Here is a 25,087-nt window from a genome sequence, read left to right as displayed (position 1 = left end):
TCATTTGGCTCTTGAAAAAGAACGTTTATATTAATGAGTTTGAACACATTCAGAAATGGAATGGAAGATTAAAGCTTATTATTTTCCTCAGAGACTCCCATATTTCTGGTTTCCTGAAGTTTTTAAAGCAGATTTAAATATGAGAAGGACTGGAAAGAAATGTCAAGATTTCCAAACCTTGTTTGGAATAAAATATAATGGGTTTTTTTGTATAATAAAAAACATAAGGTATTGTATGTAGATGGAGTCAGTCCTTTAAAATAGAATTTGTAATTTTTCCATCATTCCATTTGTCCCAAAGATGCTTTTTCAAGAGGCAACTGGATTTTATGTCTCCTTGAAGATATTTTGCTTCTCATCCAAGAAGCTTCTTCAGTTTTGAAGAATTGAACTGAAGAAGCTTCCTGGATGAGAAGCAAAATGTCTATAAGGAAAAAAAAACAAGAGTTGTCTTCCAGTTGTCTCTTGAAAAAGCACCTTTCGGACAAGACCTGCATGATTGAGAATCTCCATAAACATCTTTCTACATCACTCATCACTAAAGATTCACTATCAGTGTTTTGAGATTAACATGTCAATTTTCTAAACATTTAAGCTTTTCGTCAATACAATGCAAAAAAGATGTTGAGACTCTAGAAAGAGTGCAGAGAAGGGCAACGAAGATCGGACTGGAGGCTAAAACATATAAAAGAATGGTTGTTGGAACTGAGTATGTCTAGTTTGATGAAAAGAAGGACTAGGGGAGAAATGATAGCAGTGTTCCAATATCTGACACAAAGAAGAGCGGGTCAAGCTATACTCCAAAGCACCTCAAGGCAGGACAAGAAGCAATGGGTAGAAATTAATTAAGGAGAAAAGCAACCTAGAACTAAGGAAACATTTCCTGACAGTTAGAATAATTAAACGGGGGAACAACTTCCTCCAGAAGTTGCAAATGCTCCCACACTGGAAGTTGTTACGAAGAAATTGGATAACCATTTGTCTGAAATGCTATAGAGTTTCCTGCCCAAGCAGGGGATTGGGCTAGAAGACCTCCAAGGTCTCTTCCAACTTGGTTATTCCATTCTACTCTTAATAAAATTGTCTCCCGTTGGTATCTTGGCTGCTCATTCCATACTGATTACCTCAGTTTTTTTTTTTACCAGACAAATGTGTTTTTATGTCATATCAGCATGGTTATGGGAATACATAGACAACTGCAGACAATTCAGGAAAATTAATGTCAGATGACTGATACATTGCTGGAATGTTAAAATAAGCGCTGCAATCATTAAAGCAATCATTGATTTTGAGAATCACCAAAGACTTCACATATGTATATAGGTGGGAAAAGCAAGGAAAAGATCCTCTTATGCTGATTACAACGACAAGAAGAACTTACTTGGCATTACAATCAATTTAGTCCCACTTCCAAAGATGACCTTATCGTAGGTGTCATACACAGTGCTTTCTGCCTTGACAAAAACATGGCTTCCTATTTGTATCAGGGAGTACGACTCCAGAGGTGATATTCAGCAGGTTCTGACCAGTCCTGGATAACTGGTAGTGGAAATTTTGAGTAGTTCGGAGAACCAGTAAATATCACCTCTGACTATCCCCACCCCTATCTATTCCCTGCTCCCCAAGTCCCAGCTGATTGGGGAGGGAATGGGGATTTTGCAGTAAGCTTCCCCTGACATGCCCACCAAACCATTTTTCCCCAGTTTATTTATCAGACAAATGTGTTTTTATGTCATATCAGCATGATTAGGTGAATACATTAATGTTCTATGACTCATATTTCTTGAATGTTAAAATAAGCTCTGCAATCATTAAAACAATTGTTGATTTTGATAATCACCAAAGACTTCATATATGTATATAGGTGGGAAAAGCAAGAAAAAGATCCTCTTATGCTGACTACAATGACAAGAAAAACTTACTTGGCATTACAATCAATTTAGTCCCACTTCCAAAGATGACCTTATTGTAGGTGTTATACACAGTGCTTCCTGCCTTGACAAAAACATGGCTTCCTACTTGTATCAGGGAGAACAACTCTCTTTTTAATCATCTACATCTATAGATTTTAGGATTAAAATATCGAGGACTATGGCTACTGGAAATCATTTGAGCCTCTGTTCCTCCAAAATACTTTTCTTTGAGCTGCTCTGCTGTCAGCTATTCTCATAATTTAGAAAGTTTAAGGAATCTTACATATTTTACACTCAACAGGACGTAGAAAGGGACTGCCTGCAAACCAATCCAGAATGGAAAGTTTGCATATCTTACATTTGATACAAAGGGCACTGAGAGGGTCACCATATTTCAGGGGTGGTGAAGAGAAGGGAAAAACATTGGCCTGTTCTCAAGAATTTGCTGATCCACTGAAGAAACCAATGTTTTATGAATGAACGACATCTTGGTTATTCCCCTCATCTCAATGGATTTGCACAGGACAGAGCAAAAGTACATTTGGCACAGAATGCAGGTGTGTGTGCCAAAAAAGGAAAATATCTCACTACGTTTGCAAAATAAATTAAGGGTATTAAGGAGAGAGAGAGGGGGGAGGGAGGGAGGGAGGGGGAGAGAGGGAGAGAGGGAGAGAGGGAGAGAGGGAGGGAGGGAGGGAGACAGAGAGAGAGAAAGAGAGAGAGAGACTGACAGACTGACTTGATGCCACGATGAGTCTAATCCCACTTCCAAATATTTGCTTCCAGCCACTGCCCTCCCCACAGTGTTTTCAGCCTTGTAAAAAACTTCCCAGACACAAGAAAGATGGTATGCAAGAGTTGGATGGATGATCAATTCAGAGGGAAAACTTTAAGGCCTGTGGATATCTCAATCTGATAGCTAATTCTAAACTAATCAAGTTGTCCTGGATGAAAAGTATGACGTTATCTACCAATGAATACTAACAGGCCTTCATCATGTTGGTATAAAAGAATAGATTTGTTGATAAATACGTAGGGTAGACAATCCTCACTTCTATCCCAACCATCAAAGGGAAGAGGAGGAGGAGGGAAGGAGAGAGAGAGACAGAGACAGAGATAGAGACAGAGAGAATTTCCCTCTTATTTAACTCTCATAAACTGTGAGGGGGATCTTGGAGTCCTACTGGACAACGATTTAAATAGGAGCCAACCTGGTGCAGCAGCACCCAAAAAAGCCAACACAGTTGTTTATAATGCCTTGGTAAGGCCATACTTGGAATATTGCATTCAGTTTTGGTCACCACAATGTAAAAAAGATGTGGAGACTCTAGAAAGAGTGCAGAGAAGAGCAGCTGATTAGAGGACTGGAGGGTAAAACATATGAAGAACGGTTGCAGGAACTGGGTATGTCTAGTTTAATGAAAAGGAGGAGTGGGGGAGACATGACAGCAGTGTTCCAATATCTCAGGGGCTGCCATAAAGAAGAGGGTGTCAAACTATTCTCCAAAGCACCTGAGGGCAGGACAAGGAGCAATAGGTGGAAACTAATCAAGGAGAGAAGCAACTTAGGACTGAGGAGAAATTTCCTGACAATTAGAACAATTAATCAGTGGAATAACTTGCCTCCAGAAGTTGTGAATGCTGCAACACTGGAAGTTGTTAAGAAGAAATTGAATAACCATTTGTCTGAAGTGGTGTAGGGTTTCCTGCCTAAGCAGAGGATTGGACTAGAAGATCTCCAAGATCCCTTCCAACTCTCTTATTCTATTCTAAATGTGCCTACGATAAATGTGTCAATTTGAGACCACAATAGCAGAAGAAAGAATAAAAACTTACTTGGTATGATGACCAGCCTCGTCCCACTTCCAAAGAAAACCTCAGTGTTACCAATGATAGACACAGTACTTTCTGTCTTGACAAAAACATCCCTAAAGTTGCAATTACAACTTTATCTAGACTAAAAACTAGAGAGTTTAGGATTAAAACGTCAACGTCTCAACTACTGGAAATCTGAAGTAGGCTTTGGAAATCTGGACCTATATTAAATCTCTACTTATATTAAATCTCATCTAAATACTTATCACATTAAAGCAGGCATGTACTCCAGTATTGCTGGCTGAGGTATTTGGCTGAGAGGAAAGTTCAGAAAGCTTAAAATGGCAGAAGGTAGATTTTTTCTCTCTCTACTGCTCTAGACTTTGGGACTTAAGATGTCAAGGATTGCAGCTACTGAAGGATAATTTGGACATCTGTAACTATAAAATTCTTAATGGGGTCCTTGGTGTTCTCCAGGCTTGGTTGCTTTCTTGCAGATGTTTGATTCCCCAAGGTCAAGGTCAAGGTTCCCCTCACAGATGTGTGCTAGCCATTCCTGACTCTAGGGGGAGGTGCTCATCTCCGTTTCAAAGCTGAAGAGCCAGCGCTGTCCAAAGACATCTCCGTGGTCATTTGGCCACCATGACTAAATGCTGAAGGCTCATGGGACGCTGTTACCTTCCCACCAAAGGTGGTTCCTCTTTATCTACTTCCATTTTTACATGCTTTCGAACTCCTGAAGATGTTGGATATCCATTTGTCTGAAGTGGTGTAGGGTTTCCTGCCTAAGAAGGAAGTTGGACTAGAAGACCTCCAAGGTCCCTTCCAACTCTGTTATTCTCTTCTCTTCTCTTCTCTTCTCTTCTCTTCTCTTCTCTTCTCTTCTCTTCTATTCTATTCTATTCTATTCTATTCTATTCTATTCTAACCGGCAGCAACCTACCTCTGGACCTCACCACATTACTAAGAGGTCTGTAAGAGGCATGCATAAGCACGCCAATGTGCCTACTCTCCCTGTCCTAATGTTCCCTTTTCTTCGCATCCATTTCATGTATTCAGAATCATGTTTATACTTATAGATGTTATCTAATACATGCTTGGTGAAATAAATAAATACATATTTATGTCAGCACATAATTGTTCATTCTTCAGTTATTCAATATTTGCTATACCCTTCTCATAGCAAGAGCATTGCTCTTAAGCATACCTGATCAGCATCCTTTTTCAAAACCTTATCTGAACCTCTACCTTTCATTTTAAATCAGTGGTTCTCAACCTGTGGGTCAGGACCCCTTTGGGGGTCGAACGATCCTTTCTCAGGGGTCACCTAAGACCATCAGAAAACACATATTTCCGATGGTCTTAGGAACCCGAGACACCAATTTTATGGTTGGGGGGTCACCACAACATGAGGAACTGTATTAAAGGGCCGCAGCATTGGGAAGGTTGAGAAACATTGCTTTAAGTGTATTATGTAAAAGTATGTATAACAACATACCACCTATTCCCAATTTCTTAATCTACTCTAATTCTTAATACAGCCAATCTTGTTTTAACCAAAAAAAAAAAAATCCTTTCTATCCATTGTCTCTCACCCGCTTAGAAATTTTGCTTTTTCTCTTTTCAACTCGCCTCCCATACTCTTCCCTTGGGTCCTTATTTACATCTTTCATATTCAACCCATCCATTATTTCCAATTATGTCCACTATTTTTTGATGCCCAAACACCCACGAATCTTCCAAACCCTGTATCTTTTCCCCCAAAATATCCTTTACTGCTATGTGAACATCTAAAAAAAACCATAGAATGTATGAAGCAAAATTATATACATTCCCAAAAGGAATTGGAGATGGGGGAAATCTCTCCTCCACTTCAGAGCAGGGCAGTTGTGATATTACTCTTGTGTAACACTCATGATAAGCCAATCTATTGAGATTGCCTGACATACCTGGCTTGATGGTTAACCTGGTGCCTTTGCCAAATATCACTTTCCTGCTGGCATCTTGGTTACACAATGAGAAAAGACTTTACAAAAAGGAGCAACAGAGGTGTTCCCTTTTCTCCATTTGGCATGTTGTTAAATAAACTTTAATTAAGTTAACGAAGCTAGGTGGCATAATCTGGAGTCTCGGATCTAGTTTGCAAAAGTCCAGACAGCCACAAGATTGCGACACACTTTGTTGCCATCTAATGTTCGTTCAGATTTTTGCACACACACACACACACAATCTGAAAGTCTCAGAGAGGTGGTCTTTCCTTTCAAAAATGTTCCCTTCACGTCTGAAATGACATCTAAACAAATGTATAGGCTTCTATTCACAACCCATTGTAACGATGAAGTTGTCGGTCTTGAAGTTGTCGTTATTCACAGAATCCCTTACAAAGATTCATTTGTTCAAGATATACCTTACTACTAATCACAATTAGTATTCATTGATGATAACCCAATAAAGCAACCAATGATTCATCCTGACAAGAAATGTCTTCTCTACCTTCCCAATGTTTGCATCTGCTCAACCAATGTTTTCCCTCTTATTCACCTTGCTTCTAGCCAAGTTCTTCTAAATAGAGTTTTGATTTCTGAACAGACAGACAATAGAAAAATCCTTAGCAACAAAAAAGTACTGCTTTAATTTCCTAGATTGTTTACCTTCACATGTGGTTGGAAAAAAGCTACAATCCTTCCCACCCAACTTGGGAGGGGAAGCTACAGCTTCCTTTCTTTTCCTTCCCTTCCCTTCCTTCCCTTTGCTTTCATGTAGGACCTGATTGCTGGAAAAGACTCCTGTGAGTCCCTTGGACTGCAAGGCGATCAAACCCAGATCCTGAAGTGCTTTGGCCACCTAATGAGAAGGAAGGACTTACAATACAATACAATACAATACAATACAATACAATATAATACAATACAATAGTAGAGTTGGAAGGGACTTTGGAGGCCTTCTAGTCCAACCCCCTGCCTAGGCAGGAAACCCTATACCGTTCCAGACAAATGGTTGTCCAACATCTTCTTAAAGACTTCCAATGTTGGGGCATTCACAACTTCTGGAGGCAACTTCTGTTCCACTGATTAATTGTTCTAACCGTCAGGAAATTTCTCCTCAGTTCTAAGTTGCTTCTCTCCTTGATTAGTTTCCACCCATTGCTTCTTGTTCTACCCTCAGGTGCCTTGGAGAATAGTTTGACTCCCTCTTCTTTGTGGCAACCCCTGAGATATTGGAACACTGCTATCATGTCTCCCCTAGTCCTTCTTTCTATTAAACTAGACATACCCAGTTCCTGCAACTGTTCTTCATATGTTTTAGTCTCCAGTCCCCTAATCATCTTTGTTGCTCTTCTCTGCACTCTTTCTAGAGTCTTACTTACTGGAGAAGAGTCTAATGCTGGGAAAAATTGAGGGCAAAAGAAGAAGGAGACGACAGAGAATGAGGTGGCTGAATGGAGCAGTAGGCGTGAGCCTAAATGAACTCCAGTGGATGGTAGAGGACAAGGCTTGGAGGAAAATTGTCCATGGGGTCATGATGGGTCAGACATGACTTCGCAACTAACAACAACAACAAGGACCTTATTCCATATATGAATACTGAAGTTAAAGAACCACGAGGAAATGACCTCTGTCCCCTTACCACTGGTAAAGTTTGTTCCAATAAAATGATTTTAGATCATTTCATTTTATTTAAATTTAAACACTTGATAGTCTCTGTATTAAGGAACCACAAAAATACGTATGCATATATTGAAAGACTTACTCCCGAGAACTCTTAATCTTGTTCCACTCCCAAAGACAACTTTCCAGTTTCCATCATAGCTTATCACAGTGAAACAGATCTTTTCACAAACCTCTTTAGTCTAATGTGCTTCCAGTCCTTTAGGACTACAAGTCCCAGAAGCCTTAATTCATACCCAGATGATTATAAACACTGGTATGGGTCATGAAAGTAGAACCTAGAGATGGCCACACCAAATAAAGAAGGGTGAGCATGGATTCCTAAGTTGAAAGTTGAGAGTCAAGTTGGTCTAGGGGCTTAGGGTACCAGGTTAGAAAGTGGGAGATCCTGAGTTCTAGTGGTGCCTTAGGCATGAAAGCCAGCTGGGTGTCTTTGATCCAGTAATTCTCTCTCAGGCCAAACTGGTATGGTTATTGTGGAGAAAATAGGAGGGGGGAAGGTATGTTCACCGCCTTGAGTTATTTGTAAATAATAAGGCAGGATAGAATGTATGTATGAATGTTTGCATGTATATATATATATATGAATGAATCAGGGTGAGGTGGCTAAGTGGCTGAGATGTTGAGCTTGTTGATCAGAAAGGTTGGCAGGTCAGTGGTTCAAATCCCTAGTGCCACGTAATAGAGTGAGCTCCCATTACTTGCCCCAACTTCTGCCAACTTGATTATAGTCAGCAATAATGACCCCCATTCATGCTGACTATAACATAGGGTATTTGTTTCATGCCAACTAATTTAAAAGTTATCCTCAGAGTTACGCTGCATGACACATTGGCTAAAGAGATACTCTCATATATCCACATTCTCTTCCTGGGTTGTTCCTTTTCTTGTAGGTGACTCTGCAGCTTTTCTCAAAGTGCCAGAATTCCCAGAATTCCCAACCATTCATGGTGTCCTTAAGGACTTCTACTTATTAAGAACATCCATTTGCCTGGGTTGTCCCTTTCTGGTAGGTGACTCTACAGCTTTTCTCAAAGTGCCAGAATTTCCAGAATTCCCAACCATTCATGGTGTCCTTAAGGACTTCTACTTATTAAGAACATTCATTTGCCTGGGTTGTCCCTTTCCAGTAGGTGACTCTACAGCTTTTCTCAAAGTGCCAGAATTCCCAGAATTCCCAACCATTCATGGTGTCCTTAAGGACTTCTACTTATTAAGAACATCCATTTGCCTGAGTTGTCCCTTTCTGGTAGGTGAGTTTACAGCTTTTCTCAAAGTGCCAGAATTCCCAGAATTCCCAACCATTCATGGTGTCCTTAAGGACTTCTACTTATTAAGAACATCCATTTGCCTGAGTTGTCCCTTTCTGGTAGGTGAGTTTATAGCTTTTCTCAAAGTACTAGAATTCCCAGAATTCCCAACCATACATGGTCTCCTCAAGGACTTCTACTTATTAAGAACATCTACTTGACTTTTCCTGGTGCGCATCATGCTGAGGAAGGCTGAACTGAGAACAGAATCATGCTCCTTTCTTCCCTGATTAGAAGATGGATATTCCCTTATCTAGGAAATAGGGAAGGATCCTCACTTCACTGTTGTAGCTAAACAAAGAGAAGAACTACATCAGTCCTTCCCCGGAGAAGAGATTCTACCGCCAGTTAATTCATAAAAGTACTTACTTGGTATTACCTTCAGTCTTGTACCAGACCCAAGAAAGAATTTGTAATTGTTATTTACACAGCATTACACTCCTTTCTTAAAACCCTCTCATACTAAGACAGTTACTTACATCCTGTAAGCCTAGTTAGAATCTACTCAACACAAACTAGTCATCTCAATACTAAATATCTTCTGTTAGAACCAATTTACCCAGTCTCAGCTCTAGCCTCTTTCTACTCTCAGATATTATCTTTGAATTGTAACTGTTAACATAGTAGAAACAATCTACAAAAGCGTTCCTCCAGCTAAAATATACAGGGGAAGGCTGACTTTATTGCTCAGTGTTCTGGAATCAACCAAATTGTACATAGCATACCTTATTTCCATGTAGTAAATACCAATATGGTGCTTGACCACCTAATGAGAAGGAAGGACTGACTGGAGATGAGCCTAATGGTGGGAAAGATTGAGGGCAAAAGATGGTGGGAAGGTAACAGTGTTATGTGCGCCTTTGGTGTTTAGTCATGTTGGCCACATGACCACAGAGACATCTTCGGACAGCGCTGGCTCTTTGGCTTTGTAATGGAGATGACCACTGCCCCCTAGAGTTGTGAATGACTAGCACATATGTCCGAGGGGAGCCTTTACCTTTACAGTATGTTAGAAATAAATGGGAAAGAGAAAGGGAGGGAGGGAGGAAGTTTTGATAATCACTGAAGATTGCATATAAATTGGGGCAGGGGAATGAGCAAGGAAGAGACCCTCTTACACTCACCACAATGGTCCGGGTAACTTACTTGGAATTATGATCAACCTCGTCCCACTTCCAAAGATGACTTTCCCAAGGTTGCTATTATACACAGTGCTTTCTACCTTAACAAAAACATGCCTTCCTATTTCTATAAATATTCATTACTTTATTTAGAAAAGCTAAATTTCTTGACTAGGATTAAAATGTCCAAGACTGAGTTCTTAGAAATCAGAAGCTTCATTAGGACATCTGTACCCATCAAATACTATCATAAGGGCTCTAGTTTCTTCTTCGGAGGTGTGGATATATCCTATAGATTTATTGGAACTTTAATTTCTTTAAAAGAAGCTATAGAAGAAAGAAAGAAAGAAAGAAAGAAAGAAAGAAAGAAAGAAAGAAAGAAAGAAAGAAGGAAGGAAAGAAAAGAAAGAAGGAAGATGTTAGTTTTGATAATTATTGAGGATGCATATAAATTTGGGGTGGGATGAGTAAGGAAGGCACCCTCTTATAGATATAGATATGTTGAGATAGAGATAGGGAGAGAATACTTTATTGGCCAAGTGTGATTGACCACAATAGCCAGAGCAACTTACTTGGTATGACGACCAGCCTAGTCCCTCTTCCAAAGAAAATCTTATCATTTGCATAGTTAGACACAGTGCTTTCTGCCTTAGCAAAAACATGACTTCCTACTTCTATCAGCCAGCATAGAAAAGCTAAATCTCTAGACTTTAGGATTTAAATGGCCAAGACTCAATTCTTGGAGATCAGAAACTTCATTTGGACATCTGTATCCATCAAATACTATCCTTAGGGATCTAGTTTCTTCTTTGGAGGTGTGAATGCACTCTCTGCCATTATCTATCCCATAATTTCTTCCATCAAAGTTTTCCCTCTTATTCACCTCGTCTTACTTCTAGCCAGGTTCTTCTAAATAGAGCTTTGATTTCTTAATACACAAACACAAGACAGAAAGCCTTAGCAATGAAAAAGTACTGCTTTAATTTCCTAAATTGTTTTCCTGCAGTTGTGGTGGGAAAAAGCCATCAAGTACACCTGCCATCAAGTTTGGTTAGGAAAAGGACCTATATATCTATTGGATTTCTTTCTTTCTTTTTTAAGAGGAGACAAAAATTAACTAGAACTTACATAAAGGAATGAAAAGCTAAATGACTATGGGAAACAGGGAAGGAAGGAGGGAGGGAGGGAGGAAGGAAGGAAGGAAGTATGGAAGGAAGGAAGAAAGAAAGGATGAATGGAAGAAAGGAAGGAAGGAAGGAAGGAAGGAAGGAAGGAAGGAAGGAAGGAAGGAGCGAGCTAAATTTCTTGACTTTATAAGTAAAATGCCAAGGACTCAACTCCACAAAATTAGAAGCATCATTTAGAAATCTGGACATATCAAATATTATTATTAAGGCTCTAGTTTCTTCCTTGGAAGTTTGAAGCCAATCTCTGCCATTTTCTATCGCAAAATTAAGACTGTTTCCAGAGTCTTATTGGCCACCCAGTTTGTTCCTGTAAATTTATTGGAATGTATTTTTTTAAAGGAGGGTTTTTTTATAATTAAAAAAGGTAACTAGAACTAAGATAAAGGGACAAAAGGAAAGAAGACAAAAAAAGAAAACAAGTAAAATGTCAACGGTATAAAAAATGGAAAGAAACAGAAGGAGTTTCAGATTTCCTTTACAGAACGTTTTAGTACCAATGACAGTCTTTTGTAGACCAGAAGGGGGAAATTAACAGATGAAACTTACTTGGCATGACAACCAGTCTTGTCCCTCTTCCAAAAAAAACCTTAGAGGTTCCAATGCCATACACAGTGTTTTCTCTCTTGACAGAAACTTGTCTTCCTGTTTGCATCGCCATTTTATACTTTTTTTTAAAGAGCTTGTACCATTTGATAAAATGCGTTAGTTAGAAAAGATGCGTTCAGACTACGTCAGCTACCGTGCAAAAGGGAATTGTAAGATCGATCTCAGTATTGACTCACTTTAATTAAAAAATATAACCTTGTCAGAGAAAGGACAAGGAAAGAAAGCAACAAAAAAAGAGAAAGAAAGAGGGAAATAAGAAAAAAGAGAAAGAGACATGAAAGAGAGGGAAAGAGAGAGAGAGAGAGAGAGAGAGAAAGGAAAGAAGGAAGGAAGGAATAGTGAGAGAGTGCAAAAGACAGACAGAAAGAAAGAAAGAGAAAGAAAGAAAGAAAGAAAGAAAGAAAGAAAGAAAGAAAGAAAGATGAGAACAAAGAGAAAGTGGAAGGAAACAGAGAGAGAGAGAAAGAGAGGAGAGAGAGAGAGAGAAAGAAAGAAAGAAAGAAAGAAAGAAAGAAAGAAAGAAAGAAAAAGAAAGAAAGAAAGAAAGAAAAAGAAAGAAAAAGAAAGAAAGAAAAATAAAGAAAGAAAAAGAAAGAAAGAAAAATAAAGAAAGAAAGAAAATGGAAACTTCAATCGTTCTTAAAAATGTATCACCACAATATCATTCATTAGGTTTCATGGCAACAAATGTAAATGGAAAGAAATGGAGAGGAATAGAAAGAAAGACAAGAGAGAGAGAGAGAGAGAGAGAGAGAGAAAGAGAGAGAGAGAGAAATAAAGAAAGATAGGAACAGACAGAAAGTGGAAAGAACAGAGAGAGATGGAGAGAGGAAAGAGAGAAAGAAAGAAAGTGGAAACAGAGAGAGAAACAGAAAAAGAAAGAAAGAGAGAGATGGAGAAAGAAAGAATAGAGGAAAAGAAAGAAACAGAGAAAGAAAGAAGGAGATAAATGAAGAGGAAAAAGAAGGAAGGGAGGAAGGAAGGAAGGAAGGAAGGAAGGAAGAAAGAAAGAAAGAAAGAAAGAAAGAAAGAAAGAAAGAAAGAAAGAAAGAAAGAAAGAAAGAAAATGGAAACCCCAATCATTCATAAAAATGTATCACCACAATATCACTCACTGGGTATAACATGCAGTTTCGTCCCGGCACCAAAAGTGAATTTGCTGTTTACTCCTCCATAATAGACACATTGATTTAAACCTTTGCAACATCTCTCTCTACAATATTTCTACACTATTCATTATTCTGCCACGCCTGATGAACAAATGGATTAATAGATTTATTCCAAAATCAAAAGTCATCATTGAAGGTCTTTCTTCTTCTTCTTCTTCTTCTACTACTACTTCTATTTCCTACTTTATGTGGACTGTCAAGAGGCTACACCAAGAGATGGATGGGATCATTGGAGAGCTGGACCATGCCAGATAATATGAGCTAAGACAGCACCCACTTGCACTGACCACCACAGCAGAAATAAAGACCAAAAACTTACTTGGTGTGACAACCAGCCTGGTGCCACTTCCAAAGGTGACCTTCCCGATCCCACTGGTATACACAATGCTTTGTGTCTTAACAAATACATGTCTTCCTACTTCTACTAGCAGCTAGGACCTTCTCTTAATCAAACTAAAGCTCTAGACTTTAGGAATTAAATGTCAAAGACTGTAGCCACTGGGAATCTGAATCATCATTTGGACATCTGTAGGTATAATATTCTTTTCTTCATGCTCTAGATGCTTTTTTTGAGGGGGGGATGAGTGAATCCACTCTGGCCTTACAATTTATTAATTTGCAGACTCTTTTCAGTTACCTCAAGACTCTTTTTTTACAATGCTCATCTGAGATGCCTAAGAACTAATTGATAGTTACTGAAATGGTTATGGAAGCTATTCAGGTGTAATAGACTGAATATGCTGTATGTTGGAAATAGATGGGGAAGAGGAAGGGAGGGAGGGTGGCTGGGAAGAAGGAAGGAAGAAAAGAAAGGAAAGAAAGAAAATAAAAAACAAAAGGCAGAAAGAAAGAAAGATAAAAAGAAAGAAAGGAGAAAGAAAGAAAGAAAGAAAGAAAGAAAGGAGGAAGGAAGGAAGGAAAGAAGAAAGAAAAAGAAAGAAAGAAAGAAGCGGAAGGAAGGAAAATGTTAGTTAATCACTGAGGATGCATATAAATTTGGGGTAGGATGAGTAAGGAAGGCACCCTTTTATAGATATAGATATATAGAGATATATAGAGATGATAGAGAGAGAGATAGAAATATAGCTATAGATAAAGAATTTATTGGCCAAGTGTGATGACCACAATAGCCAGAGCAACTTACTTGGCATGACGACCAGCCTAGTCCCTGTTCCAAAGAAAGTCTTATAATTTCCAGTGTTAGACACAATGCTTTCTGCCTTAGCAAAAACATGACTTCCTACTTCTATCAGCCAGCATAACTTAGAAAAGCCAAATCTCTAGACTTTATAGGTTTAAAACAGCCAAGAATCAATTTTTGGAGATCAGAAGCTTCATTTGGACATCTGTGCCCACCAAATACTGTCACTAGGGATCCAGTTTCTTCTTTGGAGGTGTGAATTCATTCTCTGCCATTTTCTATCCCATAATTTCTTCCATAAGTTTTCCCTCTTATTCATCTCATCTTACTTCTATCCAGGTTCTCCTAAGTAGAGCTTTGATTTCTTAATAGACACACAAGACAGGACAGAAAGCCTTAGCAACGAAAAAGTACTGCTTTAATTTCCTAAAGTATTTTTTCTCCAGATGTGGTGGGAAAAAAGCTATCAAATACACCTGCCATCAGGTTTGTCCACAAAATCAAAGTATCCTTTAGAAATCTGGACGTATTGAATATTATTATGAAGGCTCTAGTTTCTTCCTTAGAAATGGGAAGCCACTCACTGCCGTTTCCAGATTCTTATTGCCCTTCCAGTTTATTCCTGTAAATTTATTGGAATGTAATTCATTTTCTTAAAAAAAAGAAGGGGGTTTTTTAAGTAAAAAAGCTAACTAGAACTAAGATAAAGGAACAGAAGGAAAGAAGAGAAAAAAGAAAACAAGCAAAAAGTCAAAAGTATAAAAAATGGAAAGAAAGGGAAGGAGTTTCAGATTTCCTTTACAGAATTTTTTAATACCAATGACAGTCTTTTGTAGACCAGAAGGGGGAAATAAACAGATGAAACTTACTTGGCATGACAACCAGCCTTGTCCCACTTCCAAAAAAAACCTTAAAGGTTTCAGTACCATACACAGTGTTTTCTCTCTTGACAAAAACTTGTCTTCTTGTTTGTATCACCATCTTAAACTTTCCTTTGAAAAGCTAAACGACTAAATTTTAGGATTAAACTGTTAACAATGGCTGATGCAGGATTGCCAAATATTTGATAGTTGTTTCATGGCAACAAACTTAAGTGGAAAGAAATGGAGAGGGATAGAAAGAAAGAAGAAAGAGAGAGAGAGAGAGAGAGAGTAAGAAGGAAGGAAGGAAGGAAGGAAGGAAGGAAGGAAGGAAGGAAGGAAGGAGGGAAATAAATAAAGAAAGAAAGAAAGAAAGAAAGAAAGAAAAAAAGAGAAAGACAGGAACAGACAGAAAGTGGAATGAACAGAGAGAGACGGGGAGAGGAAAGAGAGAAAGAAAGAAAGAGGAAAGAGAGAGAGAAACAGAAAAAGAAAGAAAGAGATATGGAGAAAAAAGAATAGAGGAAAAGAAAGAAGAAGAGAAAGAAAGAAAGAGATAAACAAAGAGGAAAAAGAAGGAAAGAAGGAAGAAATAAGAAATAAGAAATAAGAAAGAAAGAAAGAAAGAAAGAAAGAAAGAAAGAAAGAAAGAAAGAAAGAAAGAAAAAATGGAAACTTCAATCGTTCATAAAAATGTATCACCACAATATCACTGACTTGGTATAACATGCAGTTTCGTCCCGGCACCTAAAGTGAATTTACTGCTTACTCCTCCATAATAGACACATTTATTTAATCCTTTGCAACATCTCTCTCTACAATATTTCTACACTATTCATTATTCTGCCACCGCCTGATGAACAAATGGATTAATAGGTTTATTCCAAAATCAAAGGTCATCATTGAACAGAACACCATGAAGGTCTTTCTGCCTCTTCTTCTACTACTTTTACTTTCTACTTTATGTGGACTGCCTAGAGGCTACACCAAGAGATGGATAGGATCATTGGAGAGCTGGACCATGCCAGATAATAAGAGCTAAGACAGCACCCAGTTGCACTGACCACCAAAGCAGAAATAAAGGCCAAAAACTTACTTGGCGTGACAACCAGCCTGGTGCCACTTCCAAAGGTGACCTTCCAGGTGCCACTCTTATACACAATGCTTTCTGTCTTAACAAATACATGTCTTCCTACTTCTACTAGCAGCTAAAACTTTCTCTTAATCAAAGTAAAGCTCTAGACTTTAGGAATTAAATGTCAAGGACTGAAGCCACTGGGAATCTGAACCAACATTTGGACATCTGTAGGTATAATATTATTTTCTTTGTGCTGTAGAGGTTTTTTGTTGGTTTTTTTTTTTTGGGGGGGGGATGAGTGAATCTACACTCTGGCCTTACCATCAATTAATTTCCAGACTCTTTTCAGTCACTTCAAGTCTCTTTTTTACAATGCTCATCCAATTGGAAGGAAGAAAGGAAGGAAGGAAGGAAGGAAGGAAGGAAGGAAGGAAGGAAGGAAGGAAGGAAGGAAGGAAGGAAGAAAGAAATACAGACAGACAGACAGACAGAAAGAAAGAAAGCTGGAATCGTTTAAAATCTAAAGTCATCATTGAATGTAATTACATGAAGGTCTTCCTTGTAGAGGCTACAAAAGAGATGGATGGAATCATTGGAGAACTGGACCATGCCAGATAATAAGAGCTGAGACAGCACCTACTTGCACTGACCACCAGAGCAGAAATAAAGGCCAAAAACTTACTTGGCGTGACAACCAGCCTGGTGCCACTTCCAAAGGTGACCTTCCAAGTGCCACTGTTATACACAATGATTTCTGTCTTAACAAATACATGTCCTCCTTCTACTAGCAGCTAGGACCTTCTCTTACTCAAACTAAAGCTTGAGACTTTAGGAATTAAATGTCAAGGACTGTAGCCACTGGGAATCTGAATCAACATTTGGACATCTGTAGGTATAAAATCCTTTTCTTCTTGCTCTAGTTTCTCTCCCTCGGGGAGAGGGGGCGGTTTATAAATTTAATAAACTAAACTAAACTAAACTTTTTTGGATGAGTGAATCTACACTCTGGCCTTACCATCAATTAATTTCCAGACTCTCTTCAGTCACTTCGATACTCTTTTTTACAATGCTGATCCAATTGGTCTGTTCAGAAAAAGACCTTGGAATGTAACGTTTGTTTCTAAGATGCCTAAGAACTAATGGATAGTTACTGAAATGGTTATGGAAGCTATTCAGGTGTAATAGACTGAATATGCTGTATGTTGAAAATAGATAAGGAAGAGGAAGGAAGGGAGGGAGGGAGGCTGGGAAGAAGGAAGGAATGGTGAAAGAAAGAGAAAAAGAGAAAGAAGGAAGGAAAAAAGGAAGGAAAGAAAGAAACAGAAGGAAAGAAAGAAGGAAGGGAAAAAGTAAGGAAGGAAAGAAAGAAATTAATATAGAAAGAAATATAGTTTTGATAATTACTGAAGATTGCATATCAATTGGGGAGGGGAGAATTAGCATGGAAGAGACCCTCTTACACTCACCACAATGGTCAGGGTAACTTACTTGGAATTATGATCAACCTCATCCCACTTCCAAAGATGACTTTCCCAAGTTGCTGGTCTACACAGTGTTTTCTACCTTGACCAAAACATGCCTTCCTATTTCTATAAAAAGTCATTATTTTATTTAGAAAAGCTAAATTCCTTCAGTAGGATTAAAATGTCCAAGACTGAGTTCTTGGCAATCAGAAGCTTCATTTGGACATCTCTACCCAACAAATATTATCATTTGGGATCTAGTTTCTTCTTCGGAGGTGATGATATATCCTAGAGATTTATTGGAATTTTAATTTCTTTAAAATAAGTTTGAAACTAACTTGAACTAAAATAAAACAAGGGAAAGAAAGAAAACAAAAAGCAGAAAGAAAGAAAGAAAGATAAAAGCCAGAAAGAAGGAAAAAGAAAGAAAGAAAGAAGGAAGGAAAGAAAGAAAGAAAGAAAGAAAGAAAGAAAGAAAGAAAGAAAGAAGGAAGGAAGGAAAGAAAGAAAGAAAGAAAATAAAAGAGGAAGGAAGGAACATTTTTTTGATAATCACTGAGGATGCATATAAATTTGGGGTGGGATGAGCATGGAAGGCATCGTCTTATAGATATAGATATATACATATATAGTTATAGATATAGGTATAGATATAGATGATATAGATATAGAATTCTTTATTGGCCAACCGTGATTGACCACAATAGCCAGAGCAACTTACTTGGTATGACGACCAGCCTAGTCCCACTTCCAAAGAAAATCTTATTTGCATTGGTAGACACAGTGCTTTCTGCCTTAGCAAAAACATGACTTCATACTTCTATCAGCCAGCATAACTTCCTTTAGAAAAGCTAAATCTCTAGACTTTAGGATTTAAATGGCCAAGACTCAATTCTTGGAAATCAGAAGCTTCATTTGGACATATGTACCCATCAAATACTGTCACTAGGGATCTAGTTTCTTCTTTGGAGGTGTGAATTCATTCTCTGCCATTTTCTATCCCATAATTTCTTCCATAAGTTTTCCCTCTTATTCACCTCGTCTTCCTTCTAGCCAGGTTCTTCTAAATAGAGCTTTGATTTCTTAATACACAAACACAAGACATAAAGCCTTAGCAATGAAAAAGTACTGCTTTAATTTCCTAAATTGTTTTCTTGCAATTGTGGTGGGAAAAACCTGCCATCAAGTTTGGTCAGGAAAAGGTCCTATACATCTATTGGATTTCTTTTTTCTTTTTAAAGAGGAGACAAAAATTAACTAGAACTTATATAAAGGAATGAAAAGCTAAATGACTATGGGAAAGAGGGAGGGAAGGAAGGAATGTGGGAGGAAGGAAGAAAGAAAGGATGGATGGATGGAAGGAAGGAAGGAAGGAAGGAAGGAAGGAAGGAAGGAAGGAAGGAAGGAAGGAAGGAAGGAAGGAAAGAGCGAGCTTAATTTCTAGACTTTATAAGTAAAATGCCAAGAACTCAACTCCACAAAATTAGAAGCATCATTTAGAAATCTGGACATATCAAATATTATTATTAAGGCTCTAATTTCTTCCTTGGAAGTGTGAAGCCAATCTCTGCCATTTTCTATCCCAAAATTAAGACTGTTTCCAGAGTCTTATTGGCCATCCAATTTGTTCCTGTAAATTTATTGGAATGTATTTTTTTAAAAGGAGGGTTTTTTATAATTAAAAAAGGTAACTAGAACTAAGATAAAGGAACAGAAGGAAAGAAGACAAAAAAAAAGAAAGCAAGTAAAATGTTAACAGTATAAAAAATGGAAAGAAACAGAAGGAGTTTCAGATTTCCTTTACAGAACTTTTTAGTACCAATGACAGTCTTTTGTAGACCAGAAGGGGGAAATTAACAGATGAAACTTACTTGGCATGACAACCAGTCTTGTCCCTCTTCCAAAAAAAACCTTAGAGGTTCCAGTGCCATACACAGTGTTTTCTCTCTTGGCAAAAACTTGTCTTCCTGTTTGCATCGCCATTTTATACTTTTTTTAAAAAAGCTTGTACCATTTGATAAAATGTGTTAGTTAGAAAAGGTGCGTTCAGACTAGTTCGGCTACCGTGCAAAAAGGAATTGTAAGATCAATCTCAGTATTGACTCACTTTAATTAAAAAATATAACCTTGTCAGAGAAAGGACAAGGAAAGAAAGCAACAAAAAACGAGAAAGAAAGAGGGAAATAAGAAAAAAGAGAAAGAGACATGAAAGAGAGGGAAAGAGAGAGAGAGAGAGAAAGGAAAGAAAAGATGGAAGGAAGGAAAGAAGGAAGGAAGGAAGGAGTGGCAAGAGAGTGTGTAAGACAGACAGACAGAAAGAAAGAGAAAGAAAGAAAGATGAGAAGAGAGAGAAAGTAGAAGGAAACAGAGAGAGAGAGAGAAAGAGAGGAGAGAGAGAGAGTGAAAGAAAGAAAGAGAGAGAGAGAGAGAGAGAGAGAGAGAACGAAAGAAAGAAAGAAAGAAAATGGAAACTTCAATTGCTCTTAAAAATGTACCACCACAATATCACTCACTGGGTATAACATGCAGTTTCATCCCAGCACCAAAAGTGTATTTGCTGTTTAGTCCTCCATAATAGAGACATTGATTTAAACCTTTGCAACATCTCTCTCTACAATATTTCTACACTATTCGTTATTCTGCCACTGCCTGATGAACAAATGGATTAATAGGTTTATTCCAAAATCAAAAGTCATCATTGAACAGAACACCATGAAGGTCTTTCTGCCTCTTCTTCTACTACTTCTACTTTCTACTTTATGTGGACTGTCAATAGGCTACACCAAGAGATGGATGGGATCATTGGAGAGCTGGACCATGCCAGATAATATGAGCTAAGACAGCACCTACTTGCACTGACCACCACAGCAGAAATAAAGACCAAAAACCTACTTGGCGTGACAACCAGCCTGGTGCCACTTCCAAAGGTGACCTTCCTGGCGCCAGTGTTATACACAATGCTTTCTGTCTTAACAAATACATGTCTTCCTACTTCTACTAGCAGCTAAAACTTTCTCTTAATCAAACTAAAGCTCGAGACTTTAGGAATTAAATGTCAAGGACTGTAGCCACTGAGAATCTGAATCAACCTTTGGACATCTGTGGGTATAAAATCCTTTTCTTCTTGCTCTAGTTTCTTTTTTGGATGAGTGAATCTACACTCTGGCCTTACCATCCATTAATTTCCAGGCTCTTTTCAGTCACTTCAATACTGTTTTTTTACAATGCTCATCCAATTGGTCTGTTCAGAAAAAGACCTTGGAGTGTAACATTTGTTTCTGAAATGCCTAAGAAGTAATTGATAGTTACTGAAATGGTTATGGAAGCTATTCAGGTGCAATAGACTGAATATGCTGCATGTTGAAATAGATGGGGAAGAGGAAGGAGGGAGGGTGGAGGCTGGGAAGAAGGAAGGAAGAAAAGAAAGGAAAGAAAGAAAACAAAAAACACAAAACAGAAAGAAAGAAAGAAAGATAAAAAGAAAGAAAGGAGAAAGAAAGAAAGAAAGAAAGAAAGAAAGAAAGAAAGAAAGAAAGAAAGAAAGAAAGAAAGAAGAGGAAGGAAGGAAAATGTTAGTTAATCACTGAGGATGCATATAAATTTGGGGTTGTATAAGGAAGGCACCCTCTTATAGATATAAAGATATATAGAGAGATGATAGAGAGAGAGAGAGAGAAATATAGCTATAGATAAATAATTTATTGGCCAAGTGTGATGACCACAATAGCCAGAGCAACTTACTTGGCATGACGACCAGCCTAGTCCCTGTTCCAAAGAAAGTCTTATCATTTCCAGTGTTAGACACAGTGCTTTCTGCCTTAGCAAAAACATGCCTTCCTATTTCTATCAGCCAGCATAACTTCCTTTACAAAAGCTAAATCTCTAGACTTTAGGTTTAAAACAGCCAAAAATCAATTCTTGGAGATCAGAAGCTTCATTTCGGCATCTGTACCCACCAAATACTGTCACTAGGGATCCAGTTTCTTCTTTGGAGGTGGGAATTCACTGTCTGCCATTTTCTATCCCATAATTTCTTCCATCAAAGTTTTCCCTCTTATTCACCTCGTCTTACTTTTAGCCAGGTTCTCCTAAGTAGAGCTTTGATTTCTTAATAGACACACACAAGACAAGAGAGAAAGCCTTAGCAATGAAAAAAGTACTGCTTTAATTTCCTAAAGGTTTTTTTTTTCTCCAGATGGGGTGGAAAAAAGCCATCAAGTACACCTGCCATCAAGTTTGTCCACGAAATCAAAGCATCATTTAGAAATCTGGATGTATCGAATATTATTAAGGCTCTAGTTTCTTCCTTGGAAGAGGGAAAGCCACTCGCTGCTGTTTCCAGATTCTTATTGCCCTTCCAGTTTATTCCTGTAAATTTATTGGAATGTAATTCATTTTTTTAAAAAAAGGAGGGGTATTTTTAATTTAAAAAGCTAACTAGAACTAAGATAAAGGAATGGAAGGAAAGAAGACAAAACAGAGAAACAACCCAAAAGTCAAAAGTATAAAAAATGGAAAGAAACAGAAGGAGTTTCAGATTTCCTTTACAGAACTTTTTAATACCAAGGACAGTCTTTTGTAGACCAGAAGGGGGAAATAAACAGCTGAAACTTGCTTGGTATGACAACCAGCCTTGTCCCACTTCCAAAAAAAACCTTAGAGGTTCCAGTACCGTGGGATCATTGGAGAGCTGGACCATGTCACATAATAAGAGCTAAGACAGCACCTACTTGCATTGACCACCAAAGCAGAAATAAAGACCAAAAACTTACTTGGCGTGACAACCAGCCTGGTGCCACTTCCAAAGGTTACCTTCCCAGCACCAATATTATACACAATGCTTTGTATCTTAACAAATACATGTCTTCCTACTTCTACTAGCAGCTACGACTTTCTCTTAATCAAACTAAAGCTCTAGACTTTAGGAATTAAATGTCAAAGACTGAAGCCACTGGGACTCTGAATCAACATTTAGACATCTGTAGGTATAATATACTTTTCTTCGTGCTTTAGAGGTTTTTTTTTTTTTTGGATGAGTGAATCCACTCTGGCCTTACCATCTATTAATTTCTAGACTCTCTTCAGTGACTTCAAGACTCTTTTTTACAATGCTCATCCAATTGGAAGGAAGAAAGGAAGAAAGGAAGAAAGGAAGGAAGAAAGAAAGGAAGAAAGAAAGAAAGAAAGAAAGAAAGAAAGCAAGCAAGCTGGAATCATTTAAAATCTAAAGTCATCATTGAATGTAATAACATGAAGGTCTTCCTTGTAGAGGCTACAAAAGAGACGGATGGAATCATTGGAGAACTGGACCATGCCAGATAATAAGAGCTAAGACAGCACCCACTTCCACTGACCACTAAAGCAGAAATAAAGACCAAAAACTTACTTGGCGTGACAACCAGCCTGGTGCCACTTCCAAAGGTGACCTTCTCAGCACCAATATTATACACAATGCTTTGTATCTTAACAAATACATGTCTTCCTACTTCTACTAGCAGCTACAACTTTCTCTCAATAAAACTAAAGCTCTAGACTTTAGGAATTAAATGTCAAAGACTGAAGCCACTAGGAATCTGAATCAACATTTAGACATCTGTAGGTATAATATTCTTTTCTTCGTGCTTTAGAGTTTTTTTTTTTTTTTTTTGGATGAGTGAATCCACTCTGGCCTTACCATCAATTAATTTCCAGACTCTCTTCAGTGACTTCAAGACTCTTTTTTACAATGCTCATACAATTGGTCTGTTCAGAAAAAGACCTTGGAATGTAACATTTTTTTCTGAAATGCCTAAGAACTAATTGATAGTTACTGAAATGGTTATGGAAGCTATTCAGGTGTAATAGACTGAATATGCTGTATGTTGGAAATAGATGGGAAAGAGGAGGGGAGGGAGGGAGAGAGGGAGGGAGGCTGGGAATAAGGAAGGACGGGTGAAAAAAAGAAAGTGAAAAAAGGAAGGAAGGAAGGAAGGAAGGAAAAAGGGAAGGAAGGAAAGAAAAAGGAAAGAGGAACAGGAAGGGAGGAAAGAAAGAAATTAATATAGAAAGATAGTTTTGATAATTACTGAATATCAATTGGGGAGGGGGGATTAGCATGGAAGAGACCCTCTTACACTCTTACACTCACAATGGTCAGGGTAATTCACTTGGAATTATGATCAATCTCATCCCACTTCCAAAGATGACTTTCGCAAGGTTGCTTGTATACACAGTGCTTTCTACCTTGACAAAAACATGTCTTCCTATTTTTATAAATAGTCATTACCTTATTTAGAAAAGCTAAATTTCTTGACTGGGATTAGAATATCCAAGAAAGGAGAAAGGAAGGAAGGAAGGAAGGAAGGAAGGAAGGAAGGAAGGAAGGAAGGAAGGAAGAAAGAAAGAAAGAAAGAAAGAAAGAATGAAGTGGAAGGAAGGAAAATGTTAATTAATCATTGAGGATGCATATAAATTTGTGGTGGGTTGAGTGAGGAAGGCACCGTCTTATAGACATAGATATAGATATAGATATAGATATAGATATAGATAGGTAGATATGATAGAGAGAGAGAGATAGAAATATAGCTATAGATAAAGAATTTATTGGCCAAGTGTGATGACCACAATAGCCAGAGCAACTTACTTGGTATGACGACAAGCCTAGTCCCAGTTCCAAAGAAAGTTTTATAATTTGCATTGGTAGACACAGTGCTTTCTGCCTTAGCAAAAACATGACTTCCTACTTCTATCAGCCAGCATAACTTCCTTTAGAAAAGCTAAATATCTAAACATTAGAATTAAGAGGTCCAAGATTGAGTTCTTGGCAATCAGAAGCTTCATTTGTACACATGTAGCTACCAAATACTATCCTTAGGGATCTAGTTTCTTCTTCGGAGGTGTTGATATATGCTCTAGATTGATTGGAATTTAAATTTCTTTAAAAGAAGCTATAAACTAACTGGAACTAAGATAAACGAAAAGAAGGAAAGAAACAAAACAAAAAAACAAAAACAAAAACAAACAAAAAGCAGAAAGAAAGAAAGATAAAAGCAGAAAGAAGGAAAAGAAAGAAAGAAAGAAAGAAAGAAAGAAAGAAAGAAAGAAAGAAAGAAAGAAAGAAAGAAAGAAAGAAAGAAAAAGAGGAGGGAAAGAAGGAAGGAAGGAAGAAAGATGTTTTTGGATAATCACCGAGGATGCAAATATATTTGGGGCGGGATGAGTAAGGAAGACACCCTCTTATACATATAGATATATACACATATAGATTATATATATATATATATATATATATATATATATATATATATATATATATATATATATATATATATATATATATATATATATATATATATATATATATATATATATATATATAGATTATATATATATATATATATAGATAGATAGATAGATAGATAGATAGATAGATAGATAGATAGATAGATGATAGATAGATAGATAGATAGATATAGATATAGATATAGATACATATAGATGATATAGATATAGATATAGATAGATAGATAGATAGATAGATAGATAGATAGATAGATAGATAGATAGATAGATAGATAGAGATGATATAGATAGACATAGATATAGATATAGCTATAGATATAGAGATATAGAGATATAGAGATAGAGATAGATAGATATAGAGATAGAGATAGAGATAGAGATAGATATAGTCCCTTTCGGGAGAGGGGGCGGTCTATAAGCGCTAAGAAATAAATAAATAAATAGATAGATATAGATATAGATATAGATATAGATG

At 37.5% G+C, this 25,087-nt stretch overlaps 1 protein-coding gene across 5 annotated transcripts in view; it reads right to left on the bottom strand.

Annotated features, from left to right (window-relative positions):
- LOC309400509 (T cell receptor alpha chain MC.7.G5-like) overlaps positions 1–25,087 on the bottom strand; it is a 233,387-nt gene that overhangs the window by 62,957 nt on the left and 145,343 nt on the right. The window contains exon 1 of one of the 5 annotated variants that reach the window (XR_014176671.1): positions 15,887–15,933. The exons of 3 other annotated variants lie outside the window; for them this stretch is intronic. The gene's annotated coding sequence lies outside the window, so the exon portion shown is untranslated. Of the gene's footprint in view, positions 1–10,399; positions 10,445–15,886; positions 15,934–25,087 lie in introns of those variants that run through there. One more of the 5 variants, XR_014176672.1, reaches the window with a different exon arrangement.

The sequence above is a fragment of the Natrix helvetica genome (genome assembly GCF_964273705.1).
Source record: "Natrix helvetica genome assembly, chromosome: W".
Taxonomy (NCBI): Eukaryota; Metazoa; Chordata; class Lepidosauria; order Squamata; family Natricidae; genus Natrix; species Natrix helvetica.
Note: the sequence above shows the minus strand (reverse complement) of the source record. Positions and strands in the feature narration are given on the sequence as shown.